At 56.7% G+C, this 5,855-nt stretch overlaps 1 protein-coding gene across 2 annotated transcripts in view; it reads left to right on the top strand.

Moving 5' to 3' along the window:
• Window positions 1-5,671: 5,671 nt before the first annotated feature.
• CNTFR (ciliary neurotrophic factor receptor) overlaps window positions 5,672-5,855 on the top strand; it is a 37,474-nt gene continuing 37,290 nt past the window's right edge. Inside the window, exon 1 of one of the 2 annotated variants that reach the window (XM_081803101.1) lies at window positions 5,672-5,690. The gene's annotated coding sequence lies outside the window, so the exon portion shown is untranslated. The remainder of the gene's footprint in view (window positions 5,691-5,855) is intronic. The other variant, XM_081803099.1, reaches the window with a different exon arrangement.

Raw genomic sequence — 5,855 nt, 5'->3', positions numbered from 1 at the left:
CACCATAAATGAGTTTGCCTGTTCTTGAGCTTTACATATAAATGAAATCATTTAATATGTCCCCTTTTGTGTCTGGTTCTTTTTTTTTTTTCTTTGCTCGACATTTTGTCTGTGAGCTTTATCCATTTTTTGTTGCGAGTAGCTACAGTTGGTTCTTTTTTATTGCCGTAACTACATCGTAATCTGTTCATTCATTTGGGTTGTTTCCAGTTTGAAACTATTAAGAATAAAACTGCTATGAACATTCTTTGTGAGGTAGTAGGGTATATGTATGTTCAGCTTAGTAGGTCCTGCCAAACAATGTTTCAAAGTGGTTGTACTAACTTATACACATATCAGCAGTGTGTGGACTTCTAGTTGCTCCACATCCTTGAGAGGGCAGGGATTTTTGTTTGGCTCACTGCTCTGTTCTATCACTTAGATCAATGCCTGGCATATAGTAGATGCTCAATATATACTTATTGGCTGCCTTATGAAGGGGAGGCCATCAACATTCCTGGGGTCCTGTTCTGGCTCTGGCACTAACTTGCTGTGTGACTCTAGTCAGGTGACTCCCCCTCTCTGAGTTGTTTCCCTGTCTGTAGCATAAGAGGACTGATAGTAGAGGCTTTGCCTTCCAGTGTCAGCGAGGCACTGTGAGAACTGGACACCTGGTCATTCATTCACTCCACTTGCATCGATTAAGGTCCTACTATGTACCAGGATGGTGAGGGTGTGATCTGTGTCATACCACTGACAGCCTCTTTCAGGTCAGCCAAGACCAGGGGTCACTGCCCATCTTGTCCCCAACTCATCCTTCTGGAGCCTGTTTCTCCTCCCTCTGTCCAGCCCTGACCCCAGGGGGAGGGGGTCTGGACTGAGCCTGTGGATGGAAAATGTGATTAATAATCAAAAAAACATCCAAGAGGAAGAGACCAGGAAAACAACTTGGGGAAAGCTCCTCGCCCAGGGGAGGGGGGCCATGTCCTGGGCCTTGGGACAGCTCCGGCTGCCCTCCCGCCGCCCTTTCTGGGAAGCTGCCACAGGAGTGGGTAATTTTAGCCAAAAGTGAAAAAAAAAAAAAGCCATTCTAATTATTTATGAAAAAAGATGCTCCCCCATGTAAATTATGCTCCCCCTGGAGGCTTCCCCCTACTGTTACTCCACTGCTAGTGGTCCCTCTCCCTGGTCAGCCTGGGGGGCCCTAGAGACACCGGGTTAGGGGCAGAGGAGGAATTTCAACATGAAATGTTTTGTTCATTAGCAGAGAACATAGAGGGAAATTCCCTTTCTGCCTGGGCCTGGGCAGCCCAGGCGAATACTGAAAAGCTATTTTTGAAAAATAGAGTCTGGGCTGCAGAGTAGGGTGGAGGTTATATTGGGGGGGGGAAGATAAAGACGTTTTCTTCCCTCCTCTTAGACTCTGGACTTTTCAGGGGTTTCCTGAGCCTTAATCCTTCCTCCTTTCAGGGATTTCATTCTCAATGTCTCAGGTTGCCTTCAAACTTCCTTCTTAGCCAAACAGGAGGAACTGGGGTTAGATTGCTGTTAGAACTTCCAACTAAGGAGGAAGGAAGGATATCAAAGAGAGGGAGGGGAGGCTTTGGACCTATCCAAATAATTTAGAATACGTTGGGATCAGTAGGCAGCAACTCTGAGGGGGAACTGGAGCAGGACTGAAAGCACCCTTTCTATCAGAGTGGCTTTGGCGGGCCCCAGTGAGGAGGGAAGAGGAGGTAGCTAAATACTTAGGTTTCCCCATTAGAGTTGCAGCTCTCTCCTAGTCTCTACCTTTAGGGAATCTTTGCCCTTTTCTGGTGCCAAGGTTGGCAGGGTCAGGGCACACTTAGGCAGGGGTCCAAATAACAGGATTCCAGAAAGGGCTCTGCAGCACGGGAGGAGTGTTGTAAGTGGGCCCGAGGTGCTGTCCCAGAATAGGGGTGAGTCCTCCCTGGGGGGCCGGGCTGGACCCTGAGTGTGTGTGTGTGTGGGTGCTCAAGGGGCCCCCCTCCCTGGCTCAGCCTGGGGCTGTGTAGGGATCGGGTTTCTCGGCGCCTGGAGCCTCCGCGAGGCCGAGCTGTTCCCGGTCCCTGGCCAAGCCGCCCCGGGCGCTGGCACTGCGAGAGGAAGCAGGGGGGGCGCGGTGAGGGGGAGCGAGAGGGGGGAGCTATGAGGGCTTTTACGTAACTGCCTCCCAGAGCCCGCCCCTACCGCCAAACCCCAGTGTGGGACTTTGTGTGATTGAGAGTGTGCATGCCTATGTGCGTGTGCCTCTGTGACACTCGGTGTGACTGAGTGCATGGCTGTGTGTGTGGCTGGATCTGTGTGCGGGAATGCGTACAAGTGTGTGATTTGGAGAGTCCTGCCCTTCTAGGGCTTCTAGCTGCCAGTTGCCAAGCAGAGGACCCTGACTCCCAGTGGACTATAGTGAGGTTGAACAGAAACATTTGACTCTTTGAGACTGAGTATGCGACTTGACATGATGGTGCGTTTGGCATTTGTAGGCAAGACAGAGAGCCTCTTCGTATTTGTAACTTTGGGTAGCCAGGTTTGTGACCCACAGTGGAGCTTCCTGATGGTATGGCAGGTTAGAAGAGCATCATTTCCCAAAGGAGCACTAGAAAAGGTAGACCACAGGAGGTGGGAATGGAAACTCTCCTTCCCTGCGGGCACATCAGTAGGAATTGGGGGGGAAGGGTCCTTGCTACCCAGTCTTGGGATGGCAAAGTTGATTCCTGGGAGTAAGGGGCACAGCGTGGTCCAAGGTTAGGTCATGTGCTATGATGGAGGAGGGTGGAGCCAAAATTCCTGCTATAGAGCCCTCTTTCATGGCCCGTGTAAAACTCCAAGGACTCAAAGTAAGGAGAACTTCCCTCAATTTCCCAAGGCCTTCCAGGGTTATCAAATCTGGAATCTACATTACTTGCAGGGCAGGAGGGCTCCGAACAAGGGAGTTATATCCTGCTGCCCCTCAAGGGAGAGGCAGATCTTGAAGAGGGGTGAAGATGGGGTAGGACTGGGGGGGGGGAGGGTGTCAGTGAAGTGGGGTTATCTTAAGGATAAGTGCACCATGACGGAGAAGGGGGCTGGTGCAGAGCTAGGGCGGCTGGGGATCGCAGTGCCTAATAAAGCTTGAGGGGGGGGGCACCTGGTCCCTAGAGCATGCGGCTCTTGATCTCAGGGTTGTGAGTTCCAGCCCCACCCTGGGTGTAGAGATTACTTAAAAAAAAAAAATTAAATCTTTAAGATAATAACAAAATTAAAATTAAATTAAATTAACAAAATTAAATTTAAAAAAGCTTGAGAGGAGACACAGCCAGATCCTGCAAGGGCTTTTAAACCCCAGTAAGAAGCCTGGCTTTGCCCCCACGGCCCTGGGGTATGGGAGGGTTCAACAGCGGAGGTTTAAAGATTTTATTTATTTATTTGAGAGAGAGAGAAAGCATGAGGTGGGGAGGGTCAGAGGGAGAAGCAGACTCCTCGCTGAGCAAGGAGCCCGATGCGGGACTCGATCCCGGGACTCCAGGATCATGACCTGAGCCGAAGGCAGTCGCTTAACCAACTGAGCCACCCAGGCGCCCAACAGCGGAGGTTTAGGACGCTCATAAGCTCTTGGGCGGATAGGGCATTGACAGCGGCAGGAGCGGAAACCCACGAGTAATCTGTTGCCCCAGCCCGCCTGGGGGCAGAATCGGTTCGGAGGGCGGCAGAAGGGAAGGGGCCGCACTCAGAGGTTGTTCCGTAGGTGGGCGCTGCCTCTGAGACAGATCCACAGCCTTAGGGGGTACGCGCCTGCCGCACTGCCCGCCAGATGTCGCTGCGGCACCGGGGAAGCGGGAGCGGCCGCTGGGTGCTGCGCCTGGAAGTTGCTGAGGATCAACGGATGCCGGGATCCGGTCCGACGTGCGCCTCTTGTCCTCGCTAATCCTCTGACACACGGACATGTCCGGCTCCCGGATCCCGGTTGCCCCGCGCAGACCCTGCCCCGGCACCCGCGGACTTCGGCACTGCTACTGCAGCCCCCGAGTTCCCAGGTGGAGAGGGGACGTTGTGCGGGGCGGAACTCCCCACTGCTCTCAACCTGGCAGAAGGAGGCAGTGTCCGGGACACTGGAGAGGATCCGGAGGTCAAGTCGGTCCACCAATGACCTGCCGATCTCGACGCCCGTCGGCCCCTCGAGGAGGAGCGGGGCCTCCTGAGCACCCAACCTCATCCAGGCCTAGTTTCTGCGCCGGGTGAGGGGTAATTCCTGATCTCACCCTCCCTCCCCCAGTTTCGTCGCACCGTCCCCACTCGTTCCCCGTGCCCACCATCTCGTCCTCGTCCGTGGCTCGGGAGTCTGGAGGCTGCGGGCCCGAGAGGCCAGACAGGGGACGCTTACTGTGGGTGGACGGGATCTCAGCTGGGCGCCACTATTTCGCTGTGTGTCTTTAAGCCCCAGCCGGCCCTCTCTGAGCCTCAGCCCCGGCTGACCCCTACCGGTTGCACTGAGGGGATTCTGAGGCCACGGAAGTGAAAGTGAAAAGCCCCGACAGTGGCGGGAAGAAGGTTTTTCCTCTGCAACGGGAGTCCCTGAGGCACTTCTTGGGAAAGGGCCCGGGCGCTCTGGGCAGCCTACTGGGGAAGGGTGTGAGGAAACTGCAAGATATTTCCTACCCCTCTCCCCGCCCCCAGCCCTGGACCAGCTCCCAGGAGGGGCAAGGCGCAGGGATTATGGGCCAAAGGTCAGGTGAAAAATCCATGGGGTGGAGATGGGGGTGGGCCACTCGTTCTCCGCTTCTGGCATTCAACCTTTCTGTTGCGCTCTCGCGTGGCTTCAGAAATTGGTCGGGTTGTCTAACCTTAATCCCCCATGCTGTAGCCAGACTGGAGGCCCGGGGGCAAGTGAAGTGAGCACACTGGTCCCTCAGAGGCCCAGGCTGCGAAAGGAAAACTCGAGGGGTGAACCTCCAGCGCCAAAGTGGCGCGTGCCCCGCATTCTGGGACTGCCCATCCAGGCATAGAGGGTGTACCCTCCCTACCCTGTTCTTCCCAGCGGAGGTTTCTCCCCAGACCATGGGTCCCGCGGGGCAAGGAAGGCGAGGGTAGTTGTGGTGGTGTCACCGGAGACTTGGTGGGAGACGAGGGCCTGGGCTCCCAGCCTGGTTATCCTGGTCCGGGGAGCGTATGTGTTTGTGACTGGGAGGGTAGTCATTGCTGGGAGCAGCAGGAATAGGGGAGGGGCGGAGACGACTGGCCTCCAGGAACCAAAATGGGGCCCGGGGGCTCTGGTTCGTGCTCCTCCCACAGAGATGCCGGCGGCAGGACCCTCAGAATTGGCCCAGGGTGTGCCAGGGTGTCGGTACGAGGCAGTCAGGGCCTGAACAAGCGGAAGCTTTCAGCAGCAGAGACCTGGCCAAGGCTGAGGGAGAGAGGGAGTGTGAATTAGCGACCTGGAGGGGGAGAGTGGGGGGGGGCGCGCCCAGCGTCCCTAGGGGATCCGGCAGAGTGGGTGCGGGTACGTGTGCACGCGCGTTTTTGAGACCCGCGGTCGGGCCTGCGCGTGAAGCACAGGGGCCACAGCCGTCTGGAGGGCGTTCCCGGGAAAGGGCGAATGTGAGCGGGCCACGCGTGCCAGTGCGGGCGAGTGTGCCAGCGGGGGGAGGGTGCGTGCGAGCGCGAGTGTGCGAGCGCGAGTCGAGTGGGAGTGGGGGCTCACAAGCCTGAGCAGAGTGAGTGTGTCCGCGCGTGCCGGGCGCGGGAGCGTGCCAAGGCGGGGGCGCGCGGGGGCAGTGGCCGGGAGGGGGTCGTGGCGCGCGGCCGCGGAGGCGCGGGGAGACAAGGCGGGAGGGGGAGGGGAGCGAGGGCGCGCGCGGCCGAGCGGGCGCCCGCGGTCA

Source organism: Leptonychotes weddellii, chromosome 14, assembly GCF_054177405.1.
Source record: "Leptonychotes weddellii isolate Sample4059 chromosome 14, ASM5417740v2, whole genome shotgun sequence".
Taxonomy (NCBI): domain Eukaryota; kingdom Metazoa; phylum Chordata; class Mammalia; order Carnivora; family Phocidae; genus Leptonychotes; species Leptonychotes weddellii.
Note: the sequence above shows the minus strand (reverse complement) of the source record. Positions and strands in the feature narration are given on the sequence as shown.